Genomic DNA, 12,648 nt, shown 5'->3' with positions numbered 1-12,648 from the left:
AAGTACAAGAAAATGGTGACAGTATATTTTGAGAATGCAACTGTTGGTCATCCTATCTTCTGACATAATCACAGATAAAATAAAAGCAAGGAGGAAGGAAATAAATTTTGGCTAGTTCATTTTAAATCCTATAAATGTTTTTAACTATAACTGCAGTTGCTTAACAGTATTTTGCATTTAGTGACACTTTTTTGGACCCTCACACACTGAGGGATGCCAGATATAGCCACCACCCACTCTGTGTAGAGAAAAAAGGTTATGACAATCCTGTTATCATAATAAATGGTTATTTTTTGTTCTCTAGACTTGAACTATAGTCTTCTTATCCCTTTCCTGATACTACTTGTTTTACTGTAGCTTATACATTTTTGCTTATTTCTAATTTTCCATAGACATTAGGAAATCCACATGGTGTAAAAATAAACTACAGTAAAAGAAAGGAGTGAGTGCATTCCATGTCAACTCATAGTACTTAATGCAAGTTTCAAAGGAATTAAAGTATTTGCCAATGGTAAATTAAACTTAAAATATTAAACTTTTTCACATAAAAAGTTTATATTTGAGAATATGATTTCAAGAAAATATATAAAAAAAGACATTATTAAAAGTACTTAGTAACAAACACATCTATTTGTAAAGGACTATCGGACTAAACAATCTAAACCCTGAAGTATGCAATAGGACCACTACCTGCCCTTCTTTATAAAAAAAAGAATCAGCTCTGAAGATGTCTGTTCTGTTAGTCTTATTACTAAATTGATTCATCTATTTCTAATTAACAAAGCACTTCTAAGATGGGACTTCAATCTAATTATTCCTAAATTGATGAATTTTATATAAAGTATATCTTTATGTCAAATTGCTTACTGACAGCTCTACAAACAAACTTCATCCAAAGTTCAGGTAAGTTCAGAGAGATATTGGCCTACATTTAGGAGGCTTGCAGATGATCTACAATGACTTTTGAAATGTCAACATTTTGTGCTCTTGGTTTTGTTTCCTTGTTTGGTCATTTTCCGAATTATGAAAAATTAAATTTTATATGGTTGCAAGTAAATTGTTCAAATAAGAGGTATTTAAGTTTTGTTTCTGTGTTTGTATTTTTTTTTTGGTTGATCTCTTGTGCTTTTTTTTTTTGTTTTTGTATTTGTACATATGCTGTGAACCCTTACTCCATGATCAGTAGGAATAAAGGAACCAACATTTTATTCTTTATCAATACTTGACTACTCAAGCCTGGGGAAAAGTCAGTAATTTGATCCTATGAAAGACAGCTACAAACTATTTTACTTGCAATTACACTGGACAAAAGACTGAAGCATTTTTCTTTTCTTGGTCTATAACTTGGTGACCCTGTGCTTAGGTGAAAATTTAGCCTATAGCATCACTTTTTAACTGATTTTACTTTTAAACAACCCTCAAACACTGAAAATTTCAGATATATTACACTCTGTCTCAGACAGTCATTGTTTTTAAATTACTATAAATCTGTAATCAGTTAGTAATCTTTATCTTTCTATCTCTTTTAGAAACACAAATGCTACTGATACATCTGTTCATGTAGGAAAAGGTTTGCAATAGATAGGTTTGTTAGAAAACACAACATGGGTTCTTTCATTTGCTTAAGATGTACAGTGACAACACAGAAACCATAATTTCTTGCCTTGAATCATATATTTAGGTTCTCTCCAACACAAACTTTACGACAACAGGAGTTATGTCTCTGTTAAAAATTTCTAAGGAGACAAAAGGAGCTGATCCTATCCACCTGGTGCTAATGAATGTCTTCCAAGTCCCAGGAGAGGATCTTATTAGTCAAGATATTTATTCAAAAATTTTGTCGAGGTGATGTCATCTTTTATTGCCCATGCTGACTCTGTGTTGCAGACCAGACACAAGCACCTCTTCTGAAGAATACTAACTTTATAGAATATCTCATAGTTGATGTCATTAGGACATACATTTTCAAAAGAGAAGGTGGAACTTTTACTTCAGATTTGGATTCTGACCAAGACTATTGTCATGTATACATAGTTAAAACTAAAATTAAAAATTATTTTGTCTAGTAATTTTAAAATCTGTTTCAAACTGCTCATTTTTCCTGTTCAAGATTTCCAAACAAATTATATGGAGGATTCTAGCAATATGTAGAACAATATGTCGAAAAATATAAATACTTTTAATAGTTTAACATTTCTATTCTCTCTACAAGAGACATAAGCACAATGTCGATAGCAGAAAGCAAAAAGAGAAAAAAGCATCTCCTGAAATGGAATTACTTTTTTTCACACGATTTACTAATACGTGAGGGGCAAAAAAAGAGGCTGTCTCTTCCAGATCTGCCTGTAACACTATGCCTTAAATGGAGAGATGCCAAAAGTCCTCAGAGATTTTTCTTCACTGAAGATGCTGTTGCACAAGATCTTCTGTATTATATCTATAGTGTGACTGCAGGCGATTGAGGTGTCTTGTGTCCAGCAGGTTGCTCTGAGGTGTGGGTGTAGGAGAACACACCAAGGTTAAACTACTCGCTCTGTCTCTGATGCTGCTGTGGTTACCTGTTTTCATGCCTTGCATGAAGATGAACATTATGGCAAGGTTATAATTGGATAGAGCTATCTTTTCCAAAATACAAAAATATACAAGCAACACTGAAACCACTGTATTTTAGATCAGTTCTTCCATGCTGAACAAACAATGTTTAAAAGCACCTGAAAGCTCATTACTGCTTTTCCTTGCTGTGACAACACACAGCACAATAGACTCTAATTTATGCAGGGTTCTGAGTCATTGTACAGCTAGCACAAACTGTATTTAATTCTATAACAGATGAATCACACCTGAAGGAAGTATGAATAAACTATGGAGAGCAGTCTTCTCCTTGTGCCAGAAAAATCTTATTTAAAATAAAAAAAGCCACTCACCTTCACAAATTTGAATTTTTGAAAAGAGTTTTCTAAATGTTTCAGATGAACAAAATGTTGTCCAGAAGGAATAAAAGAAAAAAACACAAGTGCAGCATGCATGCCTATACTAACTGATACGGAATGATGTCCAACAATTCGAATAAATATGAAGTTAGACAAGAATAGCAGGTGGCATGTGTGGATGATCAAACTCAATCAGGTAAAGGGGTAAAGGGAGTCATACAGGGGTAGGAAGCAAACAGAGTGTGATAACAAGGGAGGAATCCAGAAACATTTTTAGAACACCCAGAGATGAAATTAGGAAATCTAAATGCCAAATGGAATTGCGTTTGGCCAGAGATGTCAAAGTAAACAAGAATTTGTATGAGCACATAGGTGACTAACAATAGACTAGGGAAAATGTGAGCCCATTCCAACAAGATGGGGACCTGGAAAAGGCTCTGGTATAAAAGGTTTTCTTTGCCTCAGCCTTTGCTTGCAAGACTGTCCTTCAAGAAACCAAGATCCCAGAGACAAAGGGATGAGGCTGGAGCAAAGAAGATATACACTGGGTGAAGAGCACCAGATCAGGCAACACTTACGTGCAATGGGTATACATTTAGTGCACAGTCCCTGATGGGATGCACACAGTAAAAGGATGCCTGCCCATGGCAGGAGGGTAAGAACTACATGACCTTTAAGGTCCCTTAACCCTTCTGCGGTTCTGTGGACTAATCTGTTTAAAAAAATACTACAACACTCAAACCCCACTGAATTCTGTGTGTATGTTTGAATAAGTAAATACATGTTAAATATGTTTATATGATTTGGAACAGTTTGTGAGACAATCTTATCTCATATATAATGTTTAAGAGTTGCACTGACAGTTTGCTCATATATTCAAGCAGATTATTATACGTAAGTGGGGGAAAAAATAAAAATACACACAATTTATCTTATCAAATTACTTTTCTTTTTCATAAGAATAATGTATAATGGAAGAATGGAATGGAACTTGCACTAGAGAAAATTTTCTATTAGCTACCTCTATTGATCTATTAGGCTTCACTAACAACATAACTGGATGAATTATGATTACCCTGTGAAAAAAATTATTGACATTTTAAATGCCAAGTTATTTTTTATTAGTATCAATCATGTAAATTAAGAACATGACTATTTCTAGATGTTTATGAAAGACATACATGTCAATGCAAATTACTTTTGACCAAAGAGTAAAATGTTACACACAATTACAGCCACTTTGTGTTTTGTTTGTATCAGATGTAAAGTGTAAAATGACATCCTATTTGTAAGAAGTGGAATCTTATATATGTATGATTTATTTCAAGATTGTAAGAAGATGAATTAAAATTGCAGCAATGGTAATCAGGACACCAATTCTATTCAGGACACCAATTAATATACGATGGAATTAACTTTACCAAAAACACAAAATAGGGCTCAGACATAGCAATTTTTCTAAACTGCATTCTCTTTTTTTGTTTTTGTATGCCAGAAGTTTTTTATCTGTTGTGAAGGAGTAGGCAAAAAAAAGCATAGTTTTTCCTTATTTTTTGGACTTCCCAGAAACTCTTTTTTTTTTGGGAGTAATTAATATTTAATTTCTGAAGCCATAATATTGTCTCTTTACTTTATGCAGATGTTCTAAATATTTAGAAATAATTTTGCCCAGCACTACAAGGAACATTTCATAGCTTCGGTCAAGATTTTGCCTTACTGATTCAGTCATTTTGATTTTTCTTTTAGGACTGCGGGATTAATTTCACAATTAATACCTTTACAAGTCAATTTTCTCTTGCCTCATAATCTGAAATTTGGGTATGTGTAATTTCACTTCAGAACAATGATTTATGTCCTTGCTGTGCATATTTTTTCCTTCCTGCTTTTCTGTATGTGTGCTTCCTTTTCTATCTTTGGGAAAATTTTGGTAAAATCTTTTGCAGAATCATTTTATATTTGCTTGGTGTCAACACCTGAAATAGCTGGCCTTAGTTCTGTCCCAAGATTCTTATTGCTAGTCACACACCAGAAGGTGAGTTGAAACATCTCATTTTGGCCTTTAAGGGATTGTCACTGAGGGTCAGTCACTGCAGCATCTGAACAAACAGTAAGAAGAGAAAAGGTGAGGATATGCAGGATCTGTCTGGGTAGGAAGCAGTATCCCAAATATCTAAAATTCCAAGAACTCCCAAGATGATCTTGGGATTAAACCCCATTAATTTTTGGACTTTAGGGCAGGTGTAAGATGATGTGTTCTTTTTGATCAGATGTTTAAAATAATTAGGCCTCTGATGAGAGCTCTGCCTCTGCATGAAAATGATAGATATGTTAGTTACAGACTGACTGAATTCAAAGTTCTAAGGATAGAAGTGGAGACTATAGCACTGAAACCTCAGAGGAATGGTTAGAAAAAAAGAATGGGTTGCTTAGAGGTAGAAGATTCATCAATTTCTACTGTTGTCATCACATATGGCTGCAACTGTTTTTAACAGTAGCACTTATGACCTCAATTTTTCTGGCACTAGTGGTGATGACATTATTAGCCTCTGTCTGACTTTCTCTTTTCTTGTTATTATATGTTTCAAAGCTAGTCCCATCTTTTTAAGTTCATTAAATGATACCTGATCTGTGACAGCAGACAAGTTGGATCTTTTGATTTTTATTTATTTAATTAATTAATTTCTATTTGAGTTTTCTCCATTTCCTTTTTGGCCAATTAATGTTGCTTATTTTATCACATCTCTGCTTTATACTTTGCCAGGATTCATTAATCTGCAGCACATGAAAAAGAACTGTTTTTTCAACAATCTGTTTTGATGCAAGTCCAGCATTAAAGCATGAAAGGTTTTACAAGAATTTATGTTCCTGCTTATAATTTTTATCTTCCATAAAAACACAGGAAGGAGGGGTTCATTTATGATTTGGAGGAGGAGGGATGTTCTTTTTTATTTTTTTCATACTACAGGTCAGATTTTAAAGACAGTAAACACAAAGCACAAGTTATTTTACACTCATGACATTTTTTTCAGACATTTTGACAATTTAAACAGTTTTTTTGATGCTATTTTATTAATAACAGTAGCTATCCTCTTGCAGTCAGTTGGAGTCTCATAGTCCTCAAGTGCCATCTAAAGTCTATTTACAATTCTTGTGAATTTTCCCTGCTGACATGTCTTATGCATTTCCTGACTCCCCTACGTATTCTTTCCTCTTTGTTTTGCTTTTGACTGCTCTTCATCTGTCAAGTCTTTCCTGGCAGATGAATCTAGCATCCTCCTTTTTTAAATTCTGAAATCTAGTTCAAGTTCGTTACTAGAATGTATAGTCCTGTGACATGTGTTTATTTAATTTTAGCCTTATGTTTATCAGGTTGAACACAAGGAGCTTTTATTTTCCTTTCCATTTTTTGTTCATTTGATCCCAAGTCAGCCAAGCATTTTGAGTGTGATACTGATTGCACATTCAGTGCTTTTCAAAATTTTCAGTTGTCTCATATACTCAGCACAGTTACAGTTTGGTTCTCTATTTTTCTTTGAAGTTCATAAATTGAGTTCTTTCAAATTAAAGATATAATTGAACTTATATTTCCAAATTAATTTAAAAGAAAAAGTTTTAAGCATGAAAAAAATACAAATATGATAGTATTTAATAATATTTTGCAAAAATAAAGTCAAACTAATATTTCCAGCTACAGAATTTGTGTTCAACAGTGAACAATGCTAGTATATTGGTTTATATTTTTAATAGCAATCATATATATATATTTACAATTGAAACATTACCCCTTTAAAGCAATTTATAAGAAATTAAAATGTTCTAAAACTTATGTTTAGAAGCTTCTAAGAAAAGAATATATTATTTCTGTTTTTAGAATTGTTGCTTTTAAATCTTAGAAATACACTCACTGGAAGCCCTCATTCTCCAGAATCAGATTAGGAGTTATTTATTTTCTAAATAAAAATGCCCTTATTTTATGAGTTGTCTATCATCTTGACAATGCCTTTGACTCCTCTGATGTTCGTGGTCTTAGTTTTGAATAGTTCCACTATTTTTATAGTTGGATGTGTATTGAAACTTTCCTAAATCTCAAAGGAAAACAAATACTTTCCTACACTCACATGTGGCCCACCAAATATTCAGTAATCAAGTTTCTCTCCATTTGCTCACATTCTTATGGATTTTCTTAAGATTTTAACTTTCTAAATTTTTTTGGGGAAAAAAATCATTCTTTTATAAAGAAAAATCAATAAAGAGTATAATGGAAATTAATTTGCTTTCACAAATACTTCTCTGCAAGGTTCATTATATAGCACCAGATGTCCTTATTTTACCTTATAATTTCCTCCAGTCAGAATTTCAATGAGCACCACCAGACACATCATTATTTATCAGTTTCCCACACCTGTATAACCTTTAATTACAGTGGAATTTAAATTATACAAGTGGATCATCTATACATGCAACTGTAGTCAGTGTAACTGTAACCATAGCTGCACAAACAATACCTAAGGTATTTCTGGTACCTGTTGAATTTATAAAAATTTCCTTCAAAACTTCCTAAAAGCTAGGACATGGTATAGTACATATTGTTATATGTATGTGATTCACTGGCATTGCAGCTATAATATGTTAAAAATGAAGCAATATGAAAGGCGTGTCAGGCTTTGGATTTATGTCTTGAATTGCTTGTATTGGAAATGTACTGATTTTCAAAGGTACTATGGCACTTAAGGTGCTTGATATTGACTTAAAGAAAAGAAATACCAGGTCAGAGGCTGGATCTACACATTTGTGTATTTATGCATTTATGCATTGTGTGTTTATGCATTAGACGCATATACTGTGTCTAATGCATAAACACAGGCCTGTCAGGGTGACATAATAAAAAGGAATGTATTGAAATTCCCTTGTTATCCTAAAAGAAGAAAAAAGGGAAAGTTTAATATTTGTGGTGAAAGAGACACAAAAAGCTTCAGCTTTGCTATAACTGCTAAAAGCTCTCTATTAGTCTGTTGGTACAAAGAAGAATACTCAACCTCACTAATCATTTCAAAAAAGAAAATATTTAAACTTACCCTTATTAATGGTTTAGTTAATAGGCTTCTGTCTTAAACTGAAACAAAGCTTTTTTTCTTCAAACACCAGGCAAAATTACATTTTTTAAGAAATATTTGGAAGCAACTTACTTCAGCTAGCTAAGTCATGAAAGTGCTTTAACTACATGCTGCTTCTGCCATCTTTGAAGTTTTGACTTCTTCTGTGATAAATGAAAAGGGTAGCAGTCTTGTGGAAAACCTGATTTTGAGCTTGAATGCATCATTTGTTTCACATGGGACCTGCTAGAGGATTGGGAATTGAACTTCTAGCAGTATCTTGGGAGTTTCTATCACAAAGGACTGAAAAGAAAAAAAACTTTTCCTAAACACATCTAAGTGGCTTATAGTTTGCCACAATATTGATTCTGAAATGCATTAAATTTTTATTTATCTACTTTAGGAAGTGAAATTCCACAGGGGTTTAAGATTTGTGTTGATTCAGGTGGCTTTTCTCCAGATTAGAGGCTTTTTGGAAGTACAGTAGCACAGAAATGAAAGATTTTCTGGCTAGATTGACACCCACATGAGATACTAAAGTCAGTGAAAAATGCTTACACATTGATTTCTCCAGTGAAAAGCTGTAGGTCTTATACTCTTATATTAAACTTCCTTTGCAGTTCAGTTGTGTGAAAATTAAAGGCCTTTTTTCCCCTTTTTGCCCAGTTAATTTTCATATAAATATGAGCACCCAAGTTATTAAATGCATAAAAAAAATATGTGTACATCCTATCTGTTTAGAGGTACAACTGACAAAGAAGTTGCAAAGATAATTTTGTCTTCATGTTTACTCAGACTGCTACTACCGCAGTTTCCCCTTCAACATGAGACAGATTTTCTAGAAAAGAAAGCGCAGGTAAGAATCGTCAACTGCCTGGGGGAAAAAAGAATATCTTAATTAATATTTTTGAAGTATATTGAAGTACATTTTATTAGTGTGGGAAAGAAAGTTAACATAGTGCCAATAGCTGACTATTTGTTCTACATTCTTTTTTATAGCTATTCATCTTTTTAAAAGGAAAGGTGTTGTTTGGATATATATAACAGCTTCAGACATCTAAAAGACTCCTCTAGGATAATATTCATGTTTGTAATTATTTTGTGCAATAGAAAGAGTCAGTGCAGGCCTTTAGGAATTGGTAGAGTAGAAGTAATCAAGATTATTAACTGGAAGGACTGCAAAGAACATGGAAGTAGCAAAACCTATTTGACAGTGAGAGATTAAAGAGAGCTTCTGCACTTTTCCATGTGCTGCTAATGACAGTGAAGTCTTGCCTGTAAGATTAAATTTGTGCATAGTTTCATCTCATACTGACACCTAAAACATGCCACACAAGGGAAGGTTTGTCATAATTGTCATTTCCTCTTGGGATGCCTGTTTCAAGTTTACTGATGAAGGTTTCATATTATATTCTAGTTGCTTCTTCTGATCAGACTCTGACAAAAGAAATATCCCAATATACCTTTTATTTAAACTTTATAGATGATGTGACGTTATTTTTTTCCTGTACTTCCTTATAATAAATGTCTTCATGTCCCTGAACTAATCTAATTTCTTGACAGAATGCTTAAAATAGACAGTAAATTCTAAGCCAAAGTTGTTATATCTCAGCAGGTGAAAAGAATAATCCTTGTACATCTGTACATTATAATTTGAACAAGGTAGTAAATAAGTCATCAAAGCACATTTAGTAGAAAACTGGTAAGCAGCTCAAACTGCAAATGCCAGCTGAATGTTAGCATTATTAGTAGGAAATTGACTATTTTTTCAATTATTGGAATTATTGAAACAGAGTGAAACAGTATTTCCATTGTGATGTAAATTACTGTCATTTTCACTATTTTAAGTAGGGTGACAGACCATATTTTGCATTTCCAAGTGCTGGTGCAGACTAACAATTCAAAGGGTCTAAATATCTTGACGATGAGATACTTCATTTTGTGATTTACTGTGAGACATGCTGCATTTCATGGTAAGGAATGATTTTCTTTTGGTTATATTGGTTAAAAAAGCAACAAGTAAAACTATAAAAATTTCTGCCTGCCTTTCTTTCCAAATGATTATAAGAAAAGAAAAAAGAAAATAATAAATATTTTCTTAAAGAAGAAATTCAAATTGTGTCAAAAACAAATACAACTTCAAAAATGGTAATCTTAAAAAAAAATGAGTAACCTTCTAAAAGTTTCTGGGTTCCTCTTTCTCTCAAGAAATGCCAAAATATATTTCAGCCATTAAGCATGATAGTAAATTAATTTGAAAGAAAATTACGTTAATTTTGCTGAGAGCAGCGTTCAGAAACTTAACAAGAGTTGAAAAGCATACATTAGGAAGAAGCTTATAAAACATTAACTTTTCTTTGTGTATGTAGAACATCAAAATCTTGGCTTTTCTTCTTTTCTATATCTTAAGATGGCAGTGTTTCAGAACACTTCCTATTTCTCCATTCTACATAATCTTAACATTTGTTTGAACAGTGGCCTAAGCTTAATGACTACATCTCAAGGTTCAAACCAGGTATGGGCAATATGTCAGATACTGGAGAGATCAACAGTTTCTATTAGCTCTAGAAAATCTGTTATAGGAAGGTTATGTAAATTATGGATCTTGCTTTCAAAGGCCACTGGTATGTCCTTACTTACATTGCTTCAATACGTTTCTGAATGGAAACAAGTTTTACTTTCAGCAATGGAATCATCACTGAGTTTGTTAAGGTGGGCTCCCTGCTTGTGCCCAGGAAATCCACCTGACTCACAGAAACTGTGTCTGAAATAGGTTCAGATCTGAAGCTGTAAGTGTTAAAAAGCAAGGTTATTCCATCCATGCTCAAGGATGAGTTGCATGGGAGATATTAGTAACAAAAAAGAAATGGGTTTAATCAGCAGTAAATCTCAAATGCTTCTGAATCAATTGGGCAGTCTCCTCAGCTAATTCAGTGTTCACAATAGTTTTGATGGACATAGCATGGGAATGCATGATCAAGCAGGTTTCTGTTCAGCCATGATAAGACAATTTCCTTATGTGGACAGCTCCCTGTGCCTAGACAGAGTTAGGAACAGCTGTTAGCTCATAAGGAGTTGCTAGCTTCTGTTAATCCTGGTATGGATGAGATTTTCAACATAGTCATTCTCTGGAAATCCTTCTTTGTTCCCAGGAAAAGAAACTGTTTGCCACTCCTTTTACTAAGGCCAGGATTAACAATGAGTTTTAATTTTCTGTTAATTTTCTGCATCTACACTAAGAGCACATTTTATTTAATGTGTAAATATAAGTATGGGATTTTCATTTTCATATAAGTATGGGATTGACACTTGAAAAGTGAGGAGGGAGAAAGATAAATTAAGGAGGAGAAAGACAAAGAGAGAGAGAGAGGGGAATTTTTCCCACTCAACACTAAAGGACAGATACAATTCTCATCACATCAGAAAGAGAAGTGCTCTTTCTGTCTCTTTTCCTAATAATTTCAGAGACTTATATTCAATCATTTTTCCTATAAATTTCTTTAAATTGATGTTTGTCAAACATGTCTGCGAGTTAATGAATATGGTTATCTGCATATGTGTGTTTTATTGAGTAGTTGCACCTTAAATTTCTTGTTTACTACCCTTGAACTTAGAGATCTTAAATGCAGGCACATTTTAAACTAATTGTCCTAAATAAGCTTTATTTTTGGACTCTGAGTATACATTTACCTCTTATTCACCTGCAAAATCACCTACACTTACAAAGCTGTTTGCTTAGGTTGTCAATGCTTTGCAAGAAGAACTTGGTTCATCCAACCAAGCTGGGATATGGTAGGACTTTGAGAGGAAGCATGAGAGTGAAGAATCTAATTTTCCATCCTCATTGATAGTGATTTTGACATTCCTATTCATGTCACAAATGTCCCTGTAGTCCATTTTTCCTTGTCCTTATTTTCTTATGTGATCTTTAATCATACTCTTCTATTCCACTCTTCAATCTTCAGTTCCTCAGGTTTTTCTATTAAGGTTATTTGTTTTGACCAGCAGCTCATTCTCTTTATACAATCCTGCCAATTTCCTTCTTATTAATACTATAACCATGACTTTTTAACTGTTCTGTCCATCATATTATACATTAATTATTGTCCCATCCATTATTTTATCAGCGTTTTTTTTTTTCTTTTCCAATTCTTTTTCCATCTTCAGAGTTACATTATCCTGCACATTTTCTCCACCTGCTCTGGTGTGGGGCTCCTCCACGGGGTCCAGGTGGATCTCCGTGGTCCTCCATAGGCTACAAGGGCACAGTTGCCTCCCCAAGGTCTGTACCACAGGCTGCAGGGAAACCTCAGCTCCAGCACATGGAGCACCTCCTGCCCCTCCTTCTGCAGCACTGACCTTGGTGTCTGCAGAGCTGTTCTTCTCACATCCTCTTACTCCACTCTATGGCTGAAATTAAAACTGTGCTATCACTTTTTGTTTTGATTTCTTCTTAAATCTGTTATCACAGAGGTATTGTCATCATTTCAAATTGGCCCAGCCTTGGCCAGCAGCACATCCATCTCTGGTGTCACCAGTGTTTGTCTCTCCTGTACACTAAGAAGGCTTCTAGTAGATTCTAACAAGAGCAACCCCTGTAGCCCCCCATGCCACCAAAAAACAGG

This window comes from Agelaius tricolor, unplaced genomic scaffold (assembly GCF_023055355.1).
Source record: "Agelaius tricolor isolate 1412-34295 unplaced genomic scaffold, bAgeTri1.0.p SCAF_2, whole genome shotgun sequence".
Lineage (NCBI taxonomy): Eukaryota > Metazoa > Chordata > Aves > Passeriformes > Icteridae > Agelaius > Agelaius tricolor.
The sequence above is the reverse complement of the archived record's forward strand: the minus strand, read 5'-3'. Positions refer to the sequence as shown.